The sequence below is a fragment of the Protopterus annectens genome, chromosome 8.part0, assembly GCF_019279795.1.
Source record: "Protopterus annectens isolate FY-2018-M chromosome 8.part0, PAN1.0, whole genome shotgun sequence".
Taxonomy (NCBI): domain Eukaryota; kingdom Metazoa; phylum Chordata; order Ceratodontiformes; family Protopteridae; genus Protopterus; species Protopterus annectens.
Genome location: NC_056741.1, coordinates 1314246644 through 1314274213, shown reverse-complemented (window position 1 = coordinate 1314274213; position 27570 = coordinate 1314246644). Strand labels below are relative to the sequence as shown.

The window sequence follows — 27570 nt, the reverse complement described above, 5'->3', positions numbered from 1 at the left end:
TGATCATGTGTGCTCGTTACTGATAAAACTACATTCTGTGACATATGATCTTACCTGAAATGCTTTTACTTATTTGTGCTATGGGCACCAACTTTGTCAAAACTTGTTTTATCAAGGACGTGAACGTTGTTAGGAAAAATACAATACAAGGAATCTGTAAAATTTATTTGTGGTGTTGTTGGTGTGTCAGAAGAATTAAAACACAGCAATGTCTTGCTGGTTTTAACAGTAGGTTAAGATAAGCATAACTTAATGAAAGCTCAAAAACTATGCCAAACAAATGTAAAGTATTTTTTGATTAATGCAAAAAAATATATATTTTGTGCTGGGGAAAGTAAGCTCTGCCATACCACCAATATAAGGGAATTTATGTCCTGCACTCCAGACATTACAGTTAACTCAAAGGTCATAGCACTCCAGAACAAGGTTCCAAGATAAGGAACCAAGTTTGATTACTTTGTGAAGCAGCCAAGTCAATTATTGCAGGACACTCCATGACTGTTTGGTACAAAATAAAGTCAGATAAGCAGAATCTATAGGAGAGTGTAGTGAGGGATATTAGACTGCCTACAGAAGAGTATCCAAAGAAAAACAGGAAGTGGTAAAGAAAAACAGGAAGTGGTGTGTGTGGTGTTTATACCTTCCGGGATCAAGCCTTCACCATATGGGTCTAACTCACAGTTAACTGCAACATTAATGGGACAATGTGTTCACTTTGATGAAGGAGGCATGATGCAGTGGTACATCTAGGGCACAGGGTTAAAACAATAGGAGCGCCACTCTCTATACATGCAGTACAGATGTTAGCAATAGTTGTATAAAGGACTGTCTGTATCTCAGACTGTGTAGAGATGAAGTCTCCTGCTCATGAAGTGGTACAGAATACTGTGAAGAAAGGTACGTAAACATCTGACGTGGACATGCTGGAGACCAATAGCCAAAACAAATGATCAATATTCCTTTATCATTACATCTGCCAGTGTACAAGTTAACATATATTTATTTATTTTCTATCAGCATATGCCTGCAAACTGAATGAGTACAAAAAATTTTAAGCAAGAAAGGAGGTCTACAAAATAAGCAATACTTTCCATATTTATAAGTGTTTCAAGTAATTCCAAATGTTATTTTTAGCCAAAGAGGTAGCTATACCTTTCAGTTCTTCAATTAGTCCAATGTATAATTGTATGCTTCCATTCTAGGTTTCTCCAGTACTTCCTATTCTTTCATATTCAGGTTTACTAAAAATATGATCAGTTTAAGTTATTTTGCGTTCTATGTCAAGGCATGTCTGATTGGTTAGATTCCAACTCAAACTCCAAGTGATACATGTCTCATCTGAGATATCTCCTGTCTTCCCTCCTCCACCTATAATTCTATCAATCCAGTAAAATGTTTTTTGCACAAAGTACCAGACTCCTCCTAAAATCAAAACTATATATAGTGGATATAAAACATGTACACACCCCTGTTAAAATGCCAGGTTTTTGTGATATAAAAAAATGAGACCAAAATAAACATTTCAAAACTTTTCCCACCTTTAATGTGACCTGTAACCCTATAAACTGTACAATTCAATTGAAAAATAAAGCTGTTAAGGGGAAAAAATATAAAAAATAAAAAATGTACAATAAGCTGGTTGCATAAGTGTGCACACCCTTAAACTAATATTTTGTTGTAGCACCTTTTGATTTAATTACAGCATTCAGTTCATTACTAGCAGACATGCTGTGTCTACTAAGAAAAGTCAAAGCCAAACATCATAACATGGGATTAGTACTAAACATAAACAAGACAAAGATTATGAACACAGAAAATAACAAAGATTTTGAGCTTGAAGATGACAGAATAGAAGTTGTAAAGAATTTTAATCTCTTGGGATCTTCTGTAAACATGGAAGCAACTAGCAAGGAAGAAATACTTTGCAGAATAGCACTCAGTTTCTCTACAATGAAAGCTCTCAACAAAGTATGGAAAAGCAAGAAAATAACACCCAAAATGAAGATCAGACTTGTCCATGCACTCGTTTTCTCAGTGCTCAATTACACTTGCAAATGCTGGACACTACAGAAATGGTGAAAAACAAAAAGACAGCTTGGAAACACCAAAGCAAATTCTCTCTCAGTTTAATTCTCTCTCAGTTTAATGAAGCACTTTTCATCTTGCACATGTGGCAAGACTTCATCATTCTGATGAAGTCTTGCCACATGTGCAAGACGAAAAGCGCTTCATTAAACTGAGAGAGAATTTGCTTTGGTGTTTCCAAGCTGTCTATTTGTTTTTCGCTAGTTTGTATTATTTTGGTTCCACTACAGAAATGGGACAGAAAGAAGATAGACTAATTTGAACTTTGGTACTGGAGAATGATTCTATGCTTGCTGTGGACCATGAGAAGAGCTAACAAATCAATTCTGGAAGAGTTCAAGCTGGCTATGTCACTTGAAACCCAAATGATGAAGTTATGACTGTTTTATTTTGGTCATACCATCAGAAGAGAGAGATCACTGGAGAAGGACATTATGTTTGGGAAGATCAAAGGAAACAAGCACAGAAGGTGACCTGTAACTAGATGGCTGGACACATTGATCATAACCACAGGGATGATGCTGAAGGACCTCGCTGGAAAGTCACAACAGGGACAGGACAAGTCTGGAGGGACAGCTTAGCAACAGTGTACTGAGGACAGTGGAAATGTAAGGAATGTAGGAAGAAGGGCAATGACAGGACTATGTACAACAGAGAGGGAAAAGAGGGTGTTACACAATTGAGAATGGACTATACAGAACAGAGAAATGAGGGTAGAGAAGAGAGAAGGCAGTGTACAAAACAAAGAATGCAGTATGAACAATATAGAAGGGAGTGCACAGAGCAAAATAAAATGAATGCAGGGAACAGAAAAAAGAATGTACAAACTAGAGAAAGGTGTGTATGAAACAGAGAAATGAGTGTAGACAGCAGAGATGAGAACATACAGAATAGAGAATGCAGTGTACAGCATAGAGCATGCAGTGTATAGAACAGAGAAACAATGGTAGAGAACACAGGTGGCAAGTGTACAATGTGATGAAAGGAGATACTGCCAGCTCAGTTAGCTGGAATTCTGTAAATAATTATATGTCATTGGTGAATAGTGAAATGATTTATACAAGATGCTTCTGTTACAAATGTATTAGAACTGTATGTCATGTGTACATCAAACTGCTTATACAAAAGTGTGTGTTGAAATGGGTATTTGAAGAGTGCTGTTTGAAATGTAGCCACATTGTGCTCTTCTGGAAGAGAACAGAAATGTACATGCACTATTGTAACTATTTAAATGTATATATTTTAACAGTGGAAACTGGAATACAGCAGGTTAACTTCAGAAAAATAACTGAAATTAAATTATTTTATGGCTAAGCCATTAAAGATGGCATCTCAGTTTTCAATATAGCAAGAGACACAATGTCTGTACTAGGAAACTTTCTGTATTGTATTTAAGATTAATTAATTACTGGTCTTGAAAGCATGAAGGAATGTAATTGTTTTATGAGTTCCAGCATCTGTCAGAGATCTGAGGAGAAGCCCTTGCCTGTATATTTTTACAGGTAGATGCTAAATACTGCCAGCTTCATCAATGGTTGTTTGGCCTGGGAACTAGCAGTCAGATGACAAGAAATGAATTAATTCTGCAAGCTATCCCAGACGTAATATATTGGATATTAATTTGAGAAGTCTCTTGGTGAGAAAGAGCATTCTGCATTCTGTCTTGGACCACACAACTACAAGAATAATTCACCACACATCTGCCTTGCTCTATTAGTAAGTTATTAGATTATAGTAATTCTCATAGATTCAGTCAGGAATATAGTGAAGCTCAGTTTAGAAATTTTTCTTTATTTATTTGAGACTGTCCTGCAATGTTGTTTTAAACATTTTCTGTGGTTTTAAACTCTTATCACTGTGAATATATATATTTATTATTGTCTTGTTATTTTATTATTTATTATTAGAGAATGGAAAAACTGTACATCAACACCCTGAATTGGAGAACAAGTGACCTCCAGCAGGGTATTCATGTACAAGTAATGCCCGCTGACCAATGAGTCTTCTACAGCAGCATATCAAGCTGCAGTGGAGCTTGGACTGCAAAAAAATAAAAGGCCGCCATGGTTTTATGTTCGATAAGTAGCAGTTCTGCTGTTTAGGGAGTGTAAAATGTAAAACAAAAAAAAAAAGGAGAGATAGTGTGTGTGTGTGTGTGTGTGTGTGTGTGTGTGTGTGTGTGTGTGTGTGTGTGTGTGTATGTGTGTGCATGTGTGTGTGTCTGAAAGAGAGAGAGAAAGAAATCAAGAGAGTAAGAGAGAAAGCGAGTGACCTTGTGTGACTGAATTCATGTATGAAAGTAGAGGAGACTGTGTGTGTGTGTGTGTGTGTGAGATCGAGAGAGAAAGTGAGAGCGATCTTGTGTGAGTGTGTCTATGAAAGCAGAGGAGACTCTATGTTTGTGTGGGGGGTGACAGAATGGGCTCTATGTAAAACCATTGTGTTTTACTTGCTTATTATTTATTTAAACACTATATTATTTTTTATATATGTTTGATGTAAAATGCTTCCTCCCAACACCATTAACTTATACTACAATAAGTTTGAAACATTAGGTAGAAGAACTATTTTACATTAAAAATATATAAAAAAAAATAATATAGTAATTAAAAAAAACAAATAAGCAAGTAAAATCCAACAATTTTACAGACAGCCCATTCTCTAAGCACAATAGTGCCCTGCAGGGTATGTGTTAAGGTTTAATTAATGCTCTTCCAGGAGGTATACAGGCCCTCTGCCTGGGGCGTCGGGCCTCATAACACCTCTGGGTGGGCATTGATTACACATTACACACACCCTGGAGGGCATTATTGCTTGCTTAAATATATTTAAACCTTTCATTGTGGCTGATCTGCATAGAGATATTTAAGTTTTGAGAGTACAAGCATATTTACTTGGTGACACTATGTGGGCCTCTCCTAATAGCCTTACTCTTGGTCAAACTACCATTTTTATTAGTATTAATATTACACAGTAAGATTGGACACCCTTTGATAAGGGGTTCTGGAGGCAGTGATAAATACCTTACAGTCTGGGCAGAAGGGAGCATAGCTAGTAAACCTGTGGCAGCCTTTCCCAGGGGTGTGTGTGTGTGTGTGTGTGTGTGTGTGTGTGTGTGTGTGTGTGTGTGTGTGTATGTGTGTGTGCAAAACAAATCTCCAAGAGTGTGTGTGTCAACTACTTGGGCAGGGACACGAAGCACTGGTTGGACAGAGAGATTGCTGGAGGACTTCGCTTGGAACCCTGGCTAAGGATTAAAAATGAAAAAAAGAAGCTGATACCAGAAGACAGATGGAAAAGGATTAGTGACAAGAGGTTAACAGAGTTATACGAAATAGTAACATGAGGCACATTCCCTTAGAAGAACATTATTTTATAACTGACTGAAGATCCTAGAAGATAGGAGGATACGAAGACCACTTGAAACCTCAGGAGAATGGCAGTAGATAAGAAAAAAAAATTATCACTTTTTTCAAGACTGTAATACAGACAGTAAAGATTAACTATAGCCATTGTTATTAAGCTTAAATCAAGAAGGGTTTTCTTGTGGATTAAACAATGAACAAAAGTAATACAATGACTTATATGATGTAATTAAAAGCCCTTTCAGCCCTTTCTTTAACTGTTTGCCAATTTGCTCTTTGGAGGGTTTTGCAATACTGCATATACTGAACCATTATAGTAAATTTTCATACTTCATTAAGAACATTCCATCCCTCTCCCACAGAATCAGGCAATTAAAGGAAGACCACATTCAAAGAGCTTACATATGATAGTAACATCAACATAAAAATAATATAAGAAAATATAAGAAAATCAGAAAGGAGATTAAAAGAGTCATGAAAAAGACAATACCTTACACACTCAAAATAAATAAATAAATAAATGCAAACATAAAATCTTACATAAATAAAGAGATAAAATAAAGATACAGCCCACTGTAAATAACAGATGATCAAGAAAGGTGCATCCAGCAATTACGTAGCGTCTTTAACATTAAAAATTCCAAGTATGCATAATTCATTTCCAGTCTTAAAAAGTTAATCAAAAACAGAGAAGTAATTATATTATCCTTTTATCCACAGACTCATTCTAATTGCGAAAAGGAATGCTGAGCTTTGACTAATTTGTGGGGCAAATTTTTCTGGTACATTTTAAGGAAATCAGTTTGTTTTGGATAGCTAAGAACATGTTTTGGTTTCTAGCTCTTTAGCAGTGATAGACTTTTGAGAAATCATGATCTGTGTCTATAATGCAGTTCTGTAGGCCTGATCAAATTCAAATTGAGATTAATTATTACTCTAATATTTTTTACATATTATACTATCTTTTGGGTAAAAAAAACTATTTAGCTCTGTGGGGAAAATCCTGTTTCATAAAACTGGGATTCCCCAAAAGTGAACTTTTTTGTCATGAGTTTCAAAATCTTTTGGTTTGCTAGGTATCTCTGTGATGCTGTTTTTTTCTCTTCACCGAAATGTTCTTGTTGAAATATGGGGTGACAATAATTCTGGTAGGAATGATGAGTTTGTTGCTCAGCTATGTCACAGTGTGAAGTTTAAATTTTAGTATCTTGAAGTACAAATCTGAGGTGGATAATTTTTAGCAATATATTGAGATCTGGTATGGTAACGCTTAATTTTATTTGTGCAGGCATTAATTAATAACAGGAGCTACCATAAAGACAGCTAAATCCACTATGAGTCAGTTGTTAGACATAACCCCTCCTGATCTCGGGATACACTTTTAAATAGTTATCTGCAAATCCTCCTGAACTCCTAATCCCCACCTCCCCATGCAGATATGATACACAGGTCCTCCTGAACTCCTCCATCCCCCACAGCAGTTATATCCTACACAAATCCTCCTGAACTTTCAATCCTCTAATAAGAAGTTAGCACACACAGGTCCTCCTAAATTCTGATTCCTTATGAACCAGTTAACACATATTGAGGTCCTCATGTACTCCCAATAGCACACAGTCCCTTGTGAACTCCCAATTTCCTATGAAGCGGTTATCACATGAAGGTCCTCCTGAACTCCTAATTCCCTATGGAGCAGTTAACACATGAAGGTCCTTCTGCACTCCCAATCCCCTCTCAATCAGTTATCACACACAAGTCTGCTTGAACTCTCATATAGTTATAAAGGACTTATCACACAGAGGCTCGACTAAACTACTGATCCCCTTTCTAGCAGTTGCCTGTTACCATTTCACATTGATTTTAATGTTTTGTTTTTTAGCAGTTGCCTCTTACCATTTCACATTGATTGTAATGTTTTGTTAAGTGCTTTGAGCTATATCCTGATCCCTAAGCTAATGGTATCAGGGTTTGCTGATGAGTACTACTAACAATAAACTCTGAATGTCAAAAAATGTGAACACAAGACCAAGAATCACCAAAATCCACTGCCACAGTACCCAAATCTCCAAAAAATGTGGTTAGAAGCAGTAGGTTAAGAACAACACATTTATTGGTATGTAATCTGAATCACACCAAACAGCAGCAAACAATAAACCAAGCGCTTTCGCTCGGTTATTACCAAGCTTCTTCAAGGTTAAAAAATCTGTTGTGTAGTCAGCCATGTTAAATACTAAATGCAACATCACATGACATACCCCCCCATGTGAATCATCCCTAATCAGTTTCTTAAAAATACAGTGTGTATAAACTTTCCTTAAATATTAAATATATGTTCCAATCCAAAAATCAAACTCAACTTTAAATCCAGTAATGCCAAAAATGAAAATATATAATATATTACAACACATGTAAAAACACATAAAAAATAATAAAATAAATGGTAATGAAATTAATAAACATGACAATAATAAATGTTAAACTAAACCATGAAAGTAAATAAATGTAACATCTTCATTACCAATACAGCACATGGTAACCAAACTAAGGCATTAGGCTGAACTGCAAGTGCATCCAATACCAGTATGTTTAATGGGGAAATTTAAGCAGTTAAGTAACCCATTGTTTCTGGGGCAGGCAGTATTACGGAGCCCTTAGCAAAATTTATAGATCACATAGCCAAAAGAGTCTTAACACCAATTACACATATTTGCAAATACTCCTGGCATTTCTTAAAAGTTATTAACCGACAGATGTTTAGTCCAGAGCTATACATGGTAACCATTGATATTATAGACCTATTTCCAAGTATCCCTCACATATTAGGACTTGAATGGTTCAGGCAAACCCTTACGCTTGACGGCACGTTGGCTAGCAATGTCATCAATTTAGTGGTGGACTTAATGGACACAGTTTTGAGAAACAATTTTATTTACTTTAATGGAGAGTTTTTTCGCCAAAAGAAAGGCGTGGTGATGGGAGCATGCTGTGCTTCGCTATACGCCAATTGTGTACTCTACCATTGGGAGCAGGAATTTGTGTTCAATACACCATGGAAAAAGTTAATTACACATTATTCCAGATATTTAGACGATATTTGCCTACTATGGAATGGTTCTATTAATGACCTGAATGGGTTTTTGGAACACATCAATGGATGTACTGATTTTCTTAGATTCACTCACAACATTGACCAAGATGTTTTACATTATTTGGATGTAACATTAATTAAGGACTACGCAAACAGCTGTTTTCACTCCAAACTTTTTAGGAAAACTACCTTTTCTAACGCGTACCTTCATTTTTGTAGCAGGCACCCTTTTTACCAGAAAAAAGGGATAGTTAAGGGCCAAATGATTAGAGCCTCGAGAATGTGTAGCACTTTTGAATATTTTTTGGAGGAAGCCAACACACTCCATGGCTTATTTATAGAAAAAGGATACCCAGTCAACTTGATTGATGGATTGGCCCAGGAAGTTACTGATAATAGGGAATCTAGGTATTACCCTTTATTAGGTACCGGGACAGCCAGTACGGAGTTGGTGACAGACAACAACACCTCCAAATTTAAGAATAGTTTTGCATATACATATTCTTCAGACTCTCAGGTAATAGAACAGGTCATCTTAAAGTATTGGCCCATTATTTCAGTGAATGAAGATATAAAACATCTCATCCCTTCAGTGCCAGGTTTCGTTAGAAAAACAGGAACGAATCTGAAAGAATTTTTTGAGAAAAATAAGGCTGTTAAGAATGAGTCCACTAGAATGAAGAAGGGTACCCATAGATGTGGTTCATGTAACCAATGTGCCTTCATGTTGAATAAAGATGTTATTTCTATCCCTTCCAGAAATTTTAGATATAAGTTTAAACAATACTTTAATTGTGCCACCAAAGGAGTGGTATACCTGGGAATCTGCCTACATTGTCACAGTTTTTATGTAGGCAAGACAGAAAGGCTTTTTAGAAAAAGAGTCTATGAACATCAATATGATATTAGTAATTGTAAAGTGACCAATGCCTTTTTTAAGCATTCACAATTATGTGAAAATATGCAAATTAAGTTTACAATTCTAGAACAAGTGACACCCGACCCACGGGGAGGGAACTGGGAAGCTAGGTTGGAGTATCGGGAACTGTTTTGGCAGCTTAGACTGGACGCAATTAGACCACCGGGCATGAATGATGCCTTGAATATAAACAGTGTGCTCAAATTAAGAAGGGCATGATTATAATAGGGGTTCTTGTAGACTGCTTAAATTTCCCCATTAAACATACTGGTATTGGATGCACTTGCAGTTCAGCCTAATGCCTTAGTTTGGTTACCATGTGCTGTATTGGTAATGAAGATGTTACATTTATTTACTTTCATGGTTTAGTTTAACATTTATTATTGTCATGCTTATTAATTTCATTACCATTTATTTTATTATTTTTTATGTGTTTTTACATGTGTTGTAATATATTATATATTTTCATTTTCTGGCATTACTGGATTTAAAGTTGAGTTTGATTTTTGGATTGGAACATATATTTAATATTTAAGGAAAGTTTATACACACTGTATTTTTAAGAAACTGATTAGGGATGATTCACATGGGGGGGTATGTCATGTGATGTTGCATTTAGTATTTAACATGGCTGACTACACAACAGATTTTTTAACCTCAAAGAAGCTCGGTAATAACTGAGCGAAAGCGCTTGGTTTATTGTTTGCTGCTGTTTGGTGTGATTCAGATTACGTACCAATAAATGTGCTGTTCTTAACCTTCTGCTTCTAACCACATTTTTTGGAGATTTGGGTACTACTAACAATAAACCCTACAATACCAAATGGGATTACTGGACGTTCTAGTCCATATCCTTACTCCACTGATAACCAAGCTTGGTTAGTAAAAAGGCTGGCTATTGAAAGCTAAAAAGCCACTCTAATTAATTAACAGACAGTAGAAATGCAGATTTATTATTAACAATGCTGCTGTAGAACTGAGGTGGCCATCTGTGTTAGTGTTGGCTTGGGTTTAACATAAATGGATGGCTGGATGGCAGAATGTCATTCTGGTGTCTGAGGTATAAAGCACTAGCCATCCAAGGGCTGTTCACTTTTAGGAGGGAGGGGGATGAGGAATGGCTGCAAACTGATAGACTCCAAGAAAGTTTCTAGTAAAGCTCTCGGCCAGGTGAGTGTACACAGGTTGTTATAGAATTTGAATACAACAGATTAACAACACTTTCCTTCCAACATAGCATATGCACTGATGCATATCATGTTTTGAAAGACATGCATAACAAAAAGGCAGGCATGCCTTCATTTTCTAGCAGCAGACCTTAATGAACTCATCCCTGGACCTTAAGTGCCAAATTATCCTTTTGAAAGGGGGTGGTGCAGTTTGGGAAAGCATCTGTCCCTCTCATGCTCTATGTGATGGTAGTAATAGGGACTGTGGACTGAGAGAAGCATATTGACATTTTCATAAAGAATCCAAATTATATGAGTCATGTAAACAAAAATGGAATTGTGACACAGTGCAGGAAAATGAATGAAAAGGACTACTTAAAACAGAATTTTTTTCAAGATACTGGATTAATAAAAGGAGAAAAGTCACTGTGGAAGAAAATGAGAATTTATACAAGGGCCTGTTATTGTTAAATCTTAAAGACCTGCATCTGAGACTGTGCTTAAACTTCAAAGACTTAAAAGGTATGGAGACATATTTCAGAGTCACCTTACGGCTTTATGTTATAAAGTAAGGATTTGACAATGTACTGTTCTGTCACAAAGGGCTGTCTCAATATGTAACGGCCATTCAAGCAGAATTAAGTAATGTATGTGATTTGACAATGTACTGTTCTGTCACAAAGGGCTGTCTCAATATGTAACGGCCATTCAATCAGAATTAAGTAATGTATGTGATTCGACAATGTACTGTTCTGTCATAAAGGGCTGTCTCAATATGTAACGGCCATTCAATCAGAATTAAGTAATGTATGTGATTCGACAATGTACTGTTCTGTCATAAAGGGCTGTCTCAATATGTAACGGCCATTCAATCAGAATTAAGTAATGTATGGGATTCGACAATGTACTGTTCTGTCACAAAGGGCTGTCTCAATATGTAACGGCCATTCAATCAGAATTAAGTAATGTATGTGATTCGACAATGTACTGTTCTGTCACAAAGGGCTGTCTCAATATGTAACGGCCATTCAAGCAGAATTAAGTAATGTATGTGATTTAGTAAATGTGGTGAGGCAAGTTAAACAGCCATGTTAAGAAATAAAATGTTGAACAATGGTTATGTTATCATCTGCCATTATTACTCCAGAATGGTTTGGAGGGTCAGGTATATCTCACAGAAGATACCGCTTCTCTGGAAAAGTCTCCCCATCCATGTAAAATAAAATAGAGACAGCTCCTAAATGCTTTATCCCATGCATGGGTCCCTTCAAACTGTCTATGGTATGATCCCAGGTATTATCACTAGGGTATATGGCCCACATGGGCAGCTACGTAGTAATTACCTATGAACCTAGAATTATTTTTATGGCCCTGCCTGTTATGGCAGCATCTCCCTAGAGAAATGAGCCCCAAGGGAGCTTTTGAACTCAGGGTGCAAAATCATGCTTCTGTATGGAAATGTACTAAAGCAGTGCTATAGATCATAAAATTGTTGTCCACCAAATGTTCAATGCAAATCTGTTCTCTTAATGCTGAAAATGGGCCTAGCTACAAGTGGCATTCATCAGAATAAGTGCAGGCTCATAACTTTGGTCATCAACAGGGTTTATTTTGCTGAAATTTTAAAAGCAGTGATCATGAGGCCCCATCTCAAATTATCATCATGCAAGTCTTTTAAGATGAGTGACTTACATTGAGACATGATGTCACTTGTAAATAATCAGGCTTCTGAATAATGGAGGCAGATCTTATTATGCAAAAGTCTACAGATAATGTACTGAAATATGAGCTCAAAGATGTTAAGAAATAACCAAATTAGAGCAAACTGGTGAAATGACTATTTAATATTACTGATTCTGAAATCTCTGCTGAAATGCATTATACTATAAAATTACATTAAATACATTGAACTCCCTGGGAGTGAAGACAGATCACTGTGCTCTTAGTAGTAAACATGGGTGACTGCAGGTGGGTTGAAGGGTGGAGCCACAGTGGTAAGGTCACTTACTGATCAGGAAGATAATAATGATTTTCTTTTTTTTAATAGAAAATGAATAAATTACACTTTTATTTACTTAATTTGTTTATCACACTTAGATTATACACCTTTTGGTGTCTCAATGCCACTGACATGACAGAGGTGTTGTGGATTGTGCCTTTAACTAAAGGATATGGAAGTAGGTATGCAGTGGCATGCCACTAAACTGGTGAAGGTGAGTGAGTTCCCATTTACATTCTGCAGAGAAGAATGATTTTTTTTTAAAATTCAGGAATGAAGCAGCAATGAACCAGGCACTTTACAGTGTTTCCTAGTACAAAGTGTTAAAGTGAGGAATAGAAACAATGGATAAATACAAAAGCTTTTTTTCTTAATACAAGTCTGGTCTGCAGTTTCATTTATTCCAGCTAGGGAATGACAGCAAAACTCCCAACCCCAACAGTCCAAAGGAAATACTGCATACCACAATCCCCCAACCATTACTTGGAAACAGGTCATCGGTGCACTTTCCAAGGCCACAAACTCTGCGTTGATGGGTCCTCATAACATTCTGGGATGTTTATTAAATAGTATGAAACATGACCTCTTTGGTCCACTTGAATCACTTTTCAAATACAGCCTACAGTCAGGTTTTGTTTTTTTCTCAAAAATTTTTTTATTAATTATATGAATAGCAAGACAATTAAAAGATTATACATAACAAGAAGGCATAAATGAACATATAACAATTCATCTAGTGATAACAACCTTCATGAGATTTTGATAAGTTATTTAGAAATAAAACATACACCATATGTACACTATATACAAGTTAGGCAACCTGAGAGAAGAAAAAAAAAATATTTAACGTTAACTATTTAATATGTTTAGAACCTTTTCTAACACAACCTTTCTAATAGCTTTTTTTTTTGGACTTCCACCTAAGTATCTTTGAGCATCAATAAATTTAAAAGCCATTTTCTGAAAAAGTAACCCATTTTAATTTAGAACGATCAATCCAATTTTGTATTATATAAAGTTTTAGTAATGAGCAAATAAAAATGATAACATGAATATCAACTTTGAAAGATGAATCAATGGAATATGTAGAATAGCAAATTCCCACGTCAACGGATTTTGATATCCCATTTTCTGCAGTCTGACTTTCAAAGATGTCCACAATCTGTGAGAAAAATGACAATACCATTGAATATGAAGGAGGTCTGCTTGGGGATGAGAACAGCATGAACACGAAGGGGACTTATTTGGGTTAAATTTGTTTAATTTGATTGGGGTAAAGTAGGCATCATTATTAATCATTAATTGTGTGTATGCTAATTTTTAAAAGGGATAAATTCCTTAGTGTGTCTAATAGCCAGGACTTTCTGAGATTCTGACAATTGGGAATTATAATTCAACCAAACATTAGATAAAAGACAGTTGTGGTCCATCATTAAAGAATTAATTAATTTATATGAGCTTGAGAGCATTTTATCAGATGATGAAAGTATTTTGATAATCGTGTTAAGGTTTTTCAATTGTGAGTCTATGGGGACCAGAGATACAAATTTGTTTTTAATTATTGCTCTTAGTTGTGTAAGAATTGGTGAGTAATTCCAGTTTACTTTCAATAACTTACCAGTCAGATAAAGGCAAGTCAAGATATTTCAAAACATCTCCTACTTTTAGATTTTTAATTAAAGGATAGTTTGTTAAGTTCAAAAGTTTATTGTCCAATAATATATTTGGGTTTAGATGAATTGGCTGAACATGGTGCGAGATCTTTTCTAGTTTACACATTTTGAGTAAGGTTTGGAAATCTCTAATCTTTTGTTTAAATACTGTAGATATATTTTAATAAATAAACTATCCAGAGAGATAAAGGAATAGCTTCAGGATTTAAATTATTAGAAATGACATAATTATACCATAATTTTATCCATAAAGAGTGATTTGGATAAGAAGTGTTATTGAATTTAGAGATAGTAAGAAGTTTATTGGATGAGACAATCAAATAATAGAGATACAGATTAGGTAAACCCAAACCTCCCTTGTCCTTCGAAAATGCCAATCTAGAATAGGAAATTCTAACAGATTTAGGGAACCATATGAATTTTGCCAAAGCTTTATTTACAGACTCAAAAAAATTTTTGAAATTATCTGATCAGATGATGAGAATTGGTAAAGAAATTTAGGCAGAATATTCATTTTAATAATGGCCACCCTTGAAAGAAATGAAAGGTTTAGATGCTTCCATCTGTCCATATCAGACAATATAGAGTTCCATAATTTATTAATATTATTTTGAAAGGAAGATTTATTATTGTGTTCTAAATTGATTCCTAAATATTTTATATTATAAGTAAACTGAAAATGATCGCCTGGAAACAAAAAGATTTGTGTGCTAAATGATTTAAGGGAAAAATATGAGTTTTGTAGAATTTAAAAGATAGTTGGAAACCAAAGAAAAATAATCAATAGAATTCATTATTTTTCTGTAATCAGATAATGGAGTTTGAAAGTAGATTACTAAATCATCCGCAAAAGCAGAGAAATGAATATTGGTATTAAGAATTCTAGGGATGTTATGAAAAGTATTTTGAGTAATAAACAATAGCAAAGGTTCTAAGTAAATGTTGAAAAGAAAAGGGGACAATGGACAACCCTGTCTTGTTCCTTTAGTGATCTTTATCGGAGCAGAAAATTTACCATTAATGTATAGTCTAGTAAACATATTCTTGTATAAAACTTTTAAAAAAATTATAAAGAATAAGGGAATATTAAAACCTAACATAGTTTGAAATAGAAAGTTCCAACATACTCTGTCAAAGGCATTTGATGCATCTATAATCAAAGCATATATAGGGTTTGGATTTTTCTTAATGAGATGAAGTATAGTCTCTAAAGATAGAGTATTATCCCAAGCATGTCTCTGAGACATAAAACCTGATTGATCTGATGAGATAATTGAGGGTAAAATCCGCTTCAATCTGTTAGCCAGAATAGATGACAGAATCTTAATATCCACGTTAATTAAAGAAATGGGTCTATAATTTACTGGGTCAGATTTATCTTTATTATTTTTAGAATTAGAATGGTTTTGGATGTGTTCCAATGAAATTCAGAGATATCATTAACTCTTATATGATTGTAAACTTTAAATAGAAAGGGAAGAACTACCAATTTGAAAGTTTTGAAAAATTCTGGAGTAAAACCATCAGGTCCCGGAGATTTACCCAATTTAAGATTATCTATTGAATCCGAGATTTCTTATATAGTAGAAAGTAGTTTTGCTGATTATCATTAAGTTTAGGGAACTGCAAAGAGTCTAAAAAGAGTTTTGAGTGATTATCTTTAACAGAATTAGAAGAACCTGAATATAACTCAGTGTAAAGAGAGGTGAAAAGTTGAATAATCTCATCAGTATTATATAATCTGTTATTATAAGATAAAGATGTAATATTTGGATTTCTGAAGTTAACTTTAATAATTCTCGCTAACAATTTAGATGGAACCTGGGCCCATTCTGAATATGAAGCAGGTAGCTTTTGTTCAGCTAAGGAGAGGTTATTTTGGTGAAGCAGAATTAAATCTTTCTGACAATCAAAAATTTGTTTTTCTAAAGTAGCATCATAGTTCAGACTAAGATGATTTTCCAACGAAGAAATTCTTGATTTTAAGAATTCCTCTTTCTTAAAGTATTGTTTTTTGAAAAAAGGAGCTTTACTAATAAATAAACCTCTTCATCTTGCTTTACATGCAGCCCATTGTATGTCATAAGGAATGTCTGATGATTCAAGACTATTCACCATTTCATTTAGGATTTCTGAAGCTTGTTTGCAAATATCTTCATTTGACAATAAGTTATTATTTAAGGTCCACTTATTAAACATAGTTTTATTTTTGATATTGGGTTTTATGTTCAATTTTAGTGAAATTCTTGAGTGATCCGAAAAGAATCTGGGTTCTGTAGTAAAGTCCACAATATATTTTGAAATATAATCTGAAATTAGAAAGAAGTCTAATCTGGACCACTAAATGATGGCACTTAGAATAATAAGTATATATATCATTCTTGTTTATATTTTTAACAGAGGGGATCTATTAAATTATATTCTGTCATCAAATCATTTATAGCCAGAGTAGATTGAAGATTATAGGTGACAGTGGAACGATCAATTACAGGGTTTATAACTGCATTCCAGTCACCACCCACTATAATATGATGATCCTTATAGGATGCAAGAATATTGTAAATTTTAAAATGAACAAATGTTGTGAATTACATGGGCCATATAGATTTAAAATTAATAAGGGTTTGTCCAAACCAGCAATAGAAGCGGTAAATAAGCACCACCTCCCTCATCATCAAATTTCTCATCAATAATATTCCCAATGAATTTTTGTTTAATGATTATAGCTACACCTCTGGAGTTAGATGAGTCACCTGAAGCTATAATCTTTTTGATCCATTTTTTTTTAACTTTTTATTCCAATCAATACGTGAAATATGGGTCTCTTGAATAAAACAAATGTTAGCCTGTGATTTAAAGATCATATGAAATAATAGTGACTTTTTCACTTTATCTTGAATGCCTCTAACATTCCAAGAATCTAAAATTATGTCAACAAGCATATTCTACAAGTATAATCAATATTGATACTATAAAAGTGAACTCAAGGTGCAAATCCAGCACAACATTAAAAAGAAGAAGAAAAAAAATAAAAGAAAAAACAGTCTTTAAGTATTCAAGCAAGTCATCAAATAATATTTGTTGAAAGAAAAAGAAAAAAGTTTTTTTAAGAACCATGAAATGTATAATAATAACCTTTATCCTAACCCTAGTGCCTACCCACCAATCCCCCTGTGATAAAGGAAGAGCAGAAGAACATGAAAAAAACATTGTAATTATAGATAATAATAACCTCAAGTTAGAATACAAATTACTCAAAGGAAGCCTAACATAACATAAAGTCTGAGTAATACTACTAAAAATATATACAAAATTAACTAATTTCAAGACGTCCAACATGCTTAATCCCTACTTCTAATACTAATCTAAAGCTCCTATCCTTAAATTGAAATTTACAGTGATTAAATGTATTTCCTCAAGTATTTCAAGAGAAAGAGAAACAAGTAAATAATAAATAAATCACACTCTGCTTAACTAGAACACTCTATCATAAGAAGTAATACAATTAAAACTGAAAGATATGTAAGATAACATATATAAGTATAACAAAACCAACTGGTAACATTATAATATAAGTAAATAAGCATAGCATTACTGAACTAAAGATAATAGTCATGCACTATCTACTGAACCTTCTTTAGTACTTTAGTGATAATTTCATTAATCAACATAACCATTAGTATGATAAAAGCACTAATACCTGTAGAATGAGTATTTAGTTATAGTTCAAATAAAGCAAAAAACAACTACCAAGCAACCATATCTCAAAATGAAAACAATTCAGTCTGGAGATGCATCTATTAACTAGATAATAATAGTACAGGAACTATTCAAAATGAAATATTATAAGCTGTAAGGTTTTAACACTAGTTAATATACATGAATAAAGTATAATTATATTATTAAATAGTAACTTAAACAGCATCATATATATTGGACTGATTGTACAACAATGTGCATACATATAATTTTAAATCTACTTTTGAATATTTTACTAATGACTCTGTTAGGTTATATAGCCATACTATTCTTCTAAGCTATAGATGTAACATAGCAAAACAGCATGAAAAGACAAGGCTTTTAAAGTAAACATTTTGAAAATCTAATTAAAACAGAAACAAGCAAGCTAAATGCAGTAAATCTAAGGGCTTAAATATATACATGTAGATTCAGCTAATCATATTAAAGATAGTTATTTCAAACCTTTCAAATAAGTAAAGGCTTTCTTAAACATAAACTACTAATCATAAATATCACATCCAGCCTCTGAGAAGAGAGAGAGCAGAGAATAGAAAGAACATGAAACTTTCATATGAACAGGTATGCTTTGTAACATTTGTCAAATTAAACACTTCAGTATAATATAAAATATTGTATGAAAAATATTCTGAATAGGAAAATATGTTCATTTCTTTACACATCCTTTAGAATTTTAATATATAAAACTAACCTGTTCATTTGTTTCCAGAAACATTTTCACTCTGCTTTATGAAAGTAGCAGCTTGCTTTGAAGTCATGCAGACACACTAAAAGTCACTGAATATATTATGTGACATGAATCTGTTTAAATTTAAAAAGCAACCTTCATTTATGAAGAGTAAACACTTTAAATAATAGCCAGATCTATTAAAAAGTTAGTGCTATTGAATACTTGTTGAAAACAAGCAGACTTGTGTATTTGAAACTGTCCTTCTTTCCTCACAAATGATGACATCACCATCCATCTCAGAGAGACTGTAGTGTGCATGTTCATGCAGAGCATCAGCTGGAACTCTGAGGGGAAGATTTTCTTGCTAGAATGTTGAGATGGAATGTTTTTCGCTCCAAAAATCATTTAGCTTACACAGAAGGCTGTAACTCCAAAGCTTGTAGTAAAATTAACATATTATCTATTTACACAGCAAGCATATGTGAGAGAAAGAGAAAAAGTAAATACAGGAATTTAAATGCTTCTATTAATCCACACAAATCTAACAAGCATATATCCTGTCACTGCACACTGTCACACCAAATCCATCATGTGTAAATTACATGACACGCTCTTAAGGTAATATAATTATGTCACACCAGAATTACAAATCATGTAACACAAATACTGTCATATTAAAGAAAAGAAAAGATCAAACCTTATTGTAGTTCTTTAACAGTAGAATATTAAGATACAGTGTCAGGAAGCTTTTAAATGTTTTAAGAAAAATGTCTTTGCATCTTTAGGATCTGAACATACAAATCTTTTGTCATTAGCTGTGAAAGACAAGGTATTAGGATATGCCATTCAAATCTAATCCCTCTTTTATCAAGTCAGCACAATAGGGGCTAGTTTTTGTCTATTTAATTTGATCTGTGCAGGAAGATCTTGGGAAAATGATAGTTTGTGAGACTTCCATATGAATTGTTTCTTTGTTTTAGCAGTTTCTAGGATCTGGAAAGTGTCTTGAAAGTTTAGTAACTTAGTATAAATTAACCTTGGTGTGGAAGAATCTTGCTTTGTACGCAGTGCTCTGTGTGCTCTCTACAATTATAGATTTTGAAGAAGCTTCACAATTTAACAGTGTTTCAAAGATATTTTTAGTCACAGATAACAAGTTTTTATTGTCATAAGATTCAGGTAAACCACGAATAATGATGTTATTTCTTCGACTCCTGGCTTCCAGATCCAATATTTTAGCTTGTAAATCTGAAACAGTTTTATCTCTAGATTTAAAGTCACTTTCCAATAAGTCTGTTTTAACCTCCAAAGCTAAGATTTTATTTTCAATAGTAACAATACTATCGTTTATTTGCTTTAAAGATTTACTAAAGTCTGTAAACTGTTCTGAAAAGTTTTGTATAGCACTTTGGATTGGTTTTAATGCTATTTTTAGTTCTTCTAAAAGGAAATTTGAGCCATTTAAATCTTTATTACTTACATTAATAGTTTCTGTAGGTTGTCTAGATGATTTCAGTATTTTTGAACCTGAATCTTTTTCAGGAGAGAGCATTGAAGTATATTTGGCCTTTGTAGGCTGAGTCTCCATGGAGTCAGATTTTGTAGCCATGCCCAGAAATGGAATGCAGTGAACAGGATACCAGGAACCAGGAACAGACTGGAGCAGTAGGAGTCCCAGCAGCAGAGAGACCAATAATGTTCTGAGGTAAAATAAATCCCAGGATAATAATTCCAGAAGAAAAATAATCCAAAGAAAAAGATTTATAAAATCTTTTAGTATAAAAATTTGAGGAAAAAGGTTGATGTATAGTTGTAAAAAAACCCAAAAGTTAAATAGCTATGAGGAGCTCAGAGAGTAAGGACTAGACTAGTCGGCAGCCATCTTGGAATCCTCTACAGTCAGGTTTTGTGCCCATGGAATGGATGATAGCTACAGTCACTCTCCTGCACAAAAGAGGTCCAACCACTGATCCTGTTAACTACAGGCCCATGCGGTTTACCAGCCTCATATGTAAGGCCATGGAAAAAATCATCAAGGACACAATAAGTGAGGACATAGGTAACCTGCAAACACTGGATCCATGGCAGTTCAACTTTGCTAAAGGAAGGTCATGCCTACTAAATCTGGTGGACTTTTTGAGAGGGTCTCCAAAGCATTGGATGAAGGCAAGACAGTGCATAGAGCTTACCTCAACCTGGCCAAGGCTTTTGGTACAATACCCCACTCAGGCATTACAGACAAGCTCACTAATTTATAGATAAATCCTTTTATTACCAGCTAGATACCCATCTGGCTCACTGATACCTTTCAGGAGGTCAAAATAGGTGAGGCCACCTCTACCAAGAAGCTAGTCACTGGTGGAGTCCCTAGGGCTTAGTACCGGGCCCGCTCATTTTTGGCATCTATTTCCCTGAAATGGAAGCAAATGCTGAAGGTTTATGGTTAACAAAGTTTGCAGATAATTGCAAGCTGGGTGTTATAACTAACTTCCCTGCAGAGACTAGCATTCTTCCAGAAGGTCCATCTCTGATGAACAAATAATGCAAAAGGCATGGTCTTAAACTCAAAGCCAAGAAATGCATAACTGTACCTTTTGGGAAATCAACCATCCTGGATAATTTTTATGTTGATAATATGCTCCTAAGAGTTCACCAGTGGTCAGGGATCTGGGTACACACATGGACAGTAGCCTTATCTTTGACCACCATATGGCCACAGTGGTGAGGAAATCTATTTATACTGCACAACTTATAACTAAGATCATGGCATCTAGGTTCAGAGTGGTCATTATCCCACTGTACTCCAACCTTATCAGACCAATCATAGAGTACAATGCTCCCTTTGGTATGTACCTGACCAAGCATATGCAGCAAGTAGAACAACCTAAGAGGTTCCTTACAAAAAGGATAAAAGGTGTAACAAACCTGCCTTAAGCAGAATGCCTTAACACCCTTTACCTCTACTAAGTTCATAAGTTCATAGGTGTTTACTAGAATAATGACCACAAGTGCTTTTTTAAGCTTAGCCATGCATCCCAAATTGCTGACAAGTTCTGATACCCTTGATAAGTGTAAGCATGGGCCAGGGAGATGAACCATTTACAGGTAACCTGTTTGCATTAGAGACATAGGTGCCAAATCAGGGATGAATTTCCAGTTTTCCATCCAATTGTCCAAGCTGCACTTGAATTGGGTTAGGGAGGAACTCTGCTTCACATGGATGGGGAGCCTGTTCCATTGACGGGGTAGTCTCTGGGATACATACCTATCTGTCCAGCAGGTCCTATTTATATCACAGGCAAGGTTTAAGTCTTTAGAGTGGGTAATTCTGCTTCTGTTTGTTTAGTGGCTATGCAATCAGTCAAAGTCTGACAATGCCCTGCTGCCAGCCACCCAGCTCCCCCTCAAAAGCCTTTAGGAGACAGAATACAGGGATAGGGCCTTCAGGAGATCTGAATAGGACATATTACTTATGCCCTGTATTCTTTTAGTGAGGAACCTCTATGGATGTTCCAATTGTTGGCTATGCCTGGTTAGGTACATACCAAAGAGGGCATTGTACTCAATGATAGGTCTGATGAATGCTGAATACAGTGGAACAATGACTTACTTGGACCTAGATGCCATACCTTTGATTATAAGTTGTGCAACATAGAATGATTTCCTCACCACTGTAGACACGTGATGATCAAAAGCTAGATTACTATCTATGTGTAACCCTAAGTCCCTGACTACTGGGTCAGCTCTAAGGGGTTGTTGTCAATATGATTGTTACCAGGGATGGATGACTTCCCAAAGGATACTATTATGCATTTCTTGGCATTTAGTTTTAGTCCATAGCTCTGACACCAGTTATTTGTCTGTGTCAGCCCCTCCTGGAGAATATTTGTGTCAGAGTGAGATTCAATGACATCTCCTAATTTGCAATCATCTGCAAATTTAGTCAGCCAGAGACTACTGACATTGGCCTTGACTTCTGTGAAGTAAGCATCAAAAAGGAGTGGTCCAAGGACTGATCCCTGAGGGACTCCACTTGTGACTGGCCTCTTTCTAGAGGTGGACTCCCCAATTCTAACTTCATGGGTCCTGTCTGTGAGCTAGTTGACTATCCACCAGGTGACATACGGGTTTGTACCTAACCTCCTGAGTTTGTCAACAATGCTCAAGTGGGATATTGTGTCAAATGCCTTGGCCAGGTCAAGGTAGGTAGTGTGAATGACTTTGCCCTCATTCATTGCTTTGGTGACCTTCTCAAAGAAGTCCACTATGTTGGGAAGGCATGATCTGCCCTTGACGAAACCAAACTGGGTTGGGTCCAGTGTCTGGAGGTTTACTATATCTCTGTTGATCATCTCCATGATAATTATTTCCATGTCTTTACATATAAGACTAGTGAGACTCATGGGTCTGTAGTTTCCAGGGTCTGTAGATGGCCCACTTTTGTGCAGAGGGATGACTGTTGTCTTTCTCCATTCATGGGGCATGAACCCTGTTTGGAGACTACAGTTAAATAGTAATTCCAGAGGCTCTAATAGGTCATGTTTTATGCTATTTATAAGGTATTCTGGGATATTATCTGGGCCCGCTGATGCAGTGTTTTTGGTCTTACAGAGAACATTAAGGACCTGTTCCCTAGTGATAAGGGAAGTTATATTTGACAATATTTCCTGAGGGTAGGTTGAGGGGGGAGAGGAGTAAAGTTGGGGCTGAATTTATCAGCCAGGAGGTTTGCTATACCTTCTGACTCAGTATAGGTGGCTCTATTTACAATGAGCTCTGCACACAATTGTGTATTGCCTTTGAAGTTGCGGACATAGCTAAAGAATGCTTTGTGGTTATCCTTGGCCTGGGGGACCAAACTTACCTCAAATTTGGCTTTGGTAGACTTTATTTGTAATCTGAGTTGTTTGTTTAGTTTGATGAGAGTGCTCTTATTCTTCTGGGTGCTGCACCGCCTAATTTTTGCCATGATTTTCTTCCTCCTGTTATACATCTGACTGATTTTGTGATTCCACCAGGGTGGTTTGTTTTTGAGTTAGTTCTAGCCTTCTTCCTGGTGGATATAGCTGCCTCTATGCAGTCATTAACATGCTTGTACAGGGTTTCTGTGAACAGTTCTGCATCGGCAGAAGTGTTCTCAGGGTTTATCGGGGCTTGAAATTTTGCCAGGTTCTCACTTAATAGCAGGAGGTTAGCCTTAGAATAGTTCCTGAATATTCCCGGTTGAGCTGGGGATCCAGGTTTTAGTTTTACTTCAAAGAACACCATTTTGTTTTCTGACCTTACCAGGGAAGGCATTACAGTAGGGGGAGTGTAGCACTCTCCCATATTAGTGATGATCAGATCCAGTATGGTTGCATCCCTGGTTGGTGTAGTAATCTCCTGCATATTCATAAGTCAAGGACCTGAATTTTGTCTGTGACTTAAATAGAACATGCTGGAGATATAGATGTGTGTTTTAGAGACTGCCCCTCCTACTGAACAAGCTTCACATTCATGTGAAACTGAGTTTGTCTATTACCCAGTTTAAGCTCAACCTAGACTACTGCATGGGGAATAGGAAATTTACAATAGGCCTGGCACCCATGTCCCTTATAGACAGTGACAGCTTATAAATGCTTGTCCCACAATGTCCTGTCTGAATACAGGACATCATTATTCTTTTGTGAAAACATGGCTAGGGTTAGAAAGGCCTCTTGGGTCATTAGCCTAGAAACAAACTATGAATCGAAGACAAATGTCACTATCCTGATATGAGCAATAGTCTTGTGGGACTGCACATCCCTCACCGCCATGTGCTGTGGCTTTGAGGACTGCACAATGAGATACATGGAATGGGGTGACAGGGTTAATTTTTTAAGAAATAATTTAAAAACACAACTGCAATTTGAAAGGCATAGTATTCTCATTTACTTCAACTGTGGAATTATTATGCTGTGCAACTACAAATGTCCCATGTGACTAAGGAGATTGTTCATACTGGGAGGTTCATAGTTTCATAGGTAGGTACTAGGCTATCTGCCCAAAGGCATTTATAAGCCTAGCCAGAATGTGTTGGCTTTTGCCACCCCCCCTTAGATTAGTTCCCTGTGCCTCTGTCCAGCAGAGCCACTGAAGTGATCCCCAGAGTAAACTTTCTGTTTCCTCTCTCTTGTCAAGGTTTCTCTTGAAGAGTGTTAGCAAGGAGCTCTGCCTAATGTAGACTGGAATCTTATTCCAAAGCATGGGAAGTCTCTGGGACAGGAAACTATCCCTCAAGCAAGTCCTATTTATTGATGTGGTGAGGTTTAGATACCTAGAGCGTGTGGCTAAAGGGGATAAGATTTGCTTTAGGTGGAGCATGTCCATCAATTCTGGGTTGGACATGGTCTTGTATGTCAGGCAGAGATCACCTCTGAGTAGGCGGTATGCAACAGAGTACAGCTGGAGTTTCTTCAGTCAAGCTGCATAAGGCATCTGTCTGATGCCAGTGAGACTCTTGGTGAGGTACTTCTGTGGTCTTTCCAGCTGTTGCAGGTGTCTTGTAAGGTACATCCCAAATGGGGCTTTGTACTCTATGATGGGTCTGATGAGTGATGAGTAGAGGGGAACAATGACCTCTTTTGATCTGGATGCGAACCCTTTTGTGATTAGGTGGGCCACATAGAAGGATTTTCTAACCACTTTGGCAATATGATTATCAAAGGAGAGATTACTATCTACTTGGGTCCCCAGATCCCTTATTTCGTCTTCCGTATTTAGGGGAATACCACCTATGTGGTAGTTTGTGGGTACTTTGTTTTTTCCAAAGGGGATGACTATGCACTTTTTGGCATTTAGCTTGAGGCCATGATTTTGATTCCAGGTATCCGTCTCAGTGAGACCCTTTTGGAGGATGTCTGTGTCAGCCAGAGAGTCAATTACAGCCTCTAGTTTGCAGTCATCTGTGAACTTGGTCAGCCATAGTCCTCCTGTGCTTGCCTGTACCTCTGAGAAGTATATGCCAAACAGGAGGGGTCCTAGGACTGATCCCTGGGGAATGCCACTTTTAACCGGTTTAGAGTCAGACCTAGCTCCTGCAACTCTCACCATGTGGGTTCTGACCATGAGCCAGTTGCCAACCCATCTTGTGACGTAGGGGTTTATGTTCAGGCTGGTGAGCTTGTCTATAATACCAGAATGGGGAATGGTGTCGAAGGCCTTTGCAAGGTCTAGGTAGGCTGTGTGTACCACCTTTCCCTCGTCTATAGCCTTGGTAACTGTCTGAAAGAAGTCCGCCAGGTTTAGGAGGCATGATCTGCCCTTAACAAAGCTGAACTGGGTAGGGTCCAGTGTTTGGAGGTTCCCAATGTCTCTGTTAATGAGTTCCATGATGATGCACTCCATAGCCTTGCAGACCAAGCTAGTCAGGCTTATAGGGTGATAGCTCCCAGGGTCTGTTGTGGCTCCACCTTTGTGGAGCGGAATAACCATTGCTGTGTGCCACTCTATGGGTACGTAGCCTGTGGAGAGGCTGAGTTTGAACAATGTGTTTAGGTGAGGGGTTAGTTCATCTTTGAGCTCATGTAGGACGCAGCCTGGGACACCATCCGGTCCCATCGATGCTGTATTTCTGGCTTTGGAGAGGGCTGTTTTAACCCGAGTGTCTGTGATTTCAGGGGCTCTACATTCTTCTGGTATGGTTATGGGGCCCTTTTGGGGGTGAGAGGGGGGTGAAGTTTGCACTGAACCTGTCTGCCTTGATGATGGCTTATATCGGTTGGTTCAGTGTATTATCCTTGATGAATATGGATATGCCCCCGCCTTTTTGTATTTCAGTCCGGGTTCTGTGGCTGAAATATATGGTATGAGTTGTAGCCTGGTAGTGCTGGGGTGCTCTCTGGAGCCTTAAACCTTTAAAGGTGAATGCATGAAATGAACAAAGAGGTCTATTTGAGTTTATATTAGTTTGTTGAACTGACACTTCACCAGGAACCAATATATCAAACACAATATATTGATTTCCAATCCATCAAATTCACAAAAATATTTTTTTTCTACTAAGGGCAAGCACCACAACACATCCCTGCAGCTTTATATATACTAACTCCAACATCAAATGATAGTGCACACAAGGGGAAACTACTATAGTCACACTGTTTTGTGACCCCAAAACATACACTGCTCCTTCCCAGTGCAGCAGTATAAATTAAGATCCCCTGAAATAAACTACAAGCACCAAAACTAAACATCCCATCAAGACTCACATCCCTTAACCACACCTTTCTCTTAATTTAATGTGTTCTGCATTTTTATTTTATTATGGGATACTTTGCTTCCCATCTTCTCCACTTTAGTAGTATGTGCTAATCCTAACCCTAATCCTGCCCCTGCCCGTAAACCTAACTTAGAAAAAGACCTTTCTATAACACTACCACTACACAAGGCAACTCTGATGCTCACCACATGCAAGCACACACACACACACACACACGCACTGAATCTATCCTCGAATCTAACCCAGACCCAAATCTTAAACACTCACAATTACAAACACACACACACACACACACACACACACACACACACACACACACACACACACACACACACATGCACACTCTTAATCAATCCCCTTACCTATCCCTTACCCACACACATTTACACAAACATGCACACAGTCACACACACAGTATACTTCCCACTTACCAGTTTCAGCAAAGCAGACATCTGACAAAACATTCATTTGATAAACCACAGATTCAAACAGACTACCCCACACTTCCAGCTGTCAACCAAGGCAAAGGTTGACAAAACACATGGCACTCATTTATATGCCTATCTATATCTGTATATAGATATAGACAGATATACATAAATACATA

The 27570-nt window shown here is 36.4% G+C and overlaps 1 protein-coding gene across 1 annotated transcript in view; it reads right to left on the bottom strand.

Moving 5' to 3' along the window:
* CADM4 (cell adhesion molecule 4) overlaps positions 1-27570 on the bottom strand; it is a 1113916-nt gene that overhangs the window by 902733 nt on the left and 183613 nt on the right. The window lies entirely within an intron of this gene.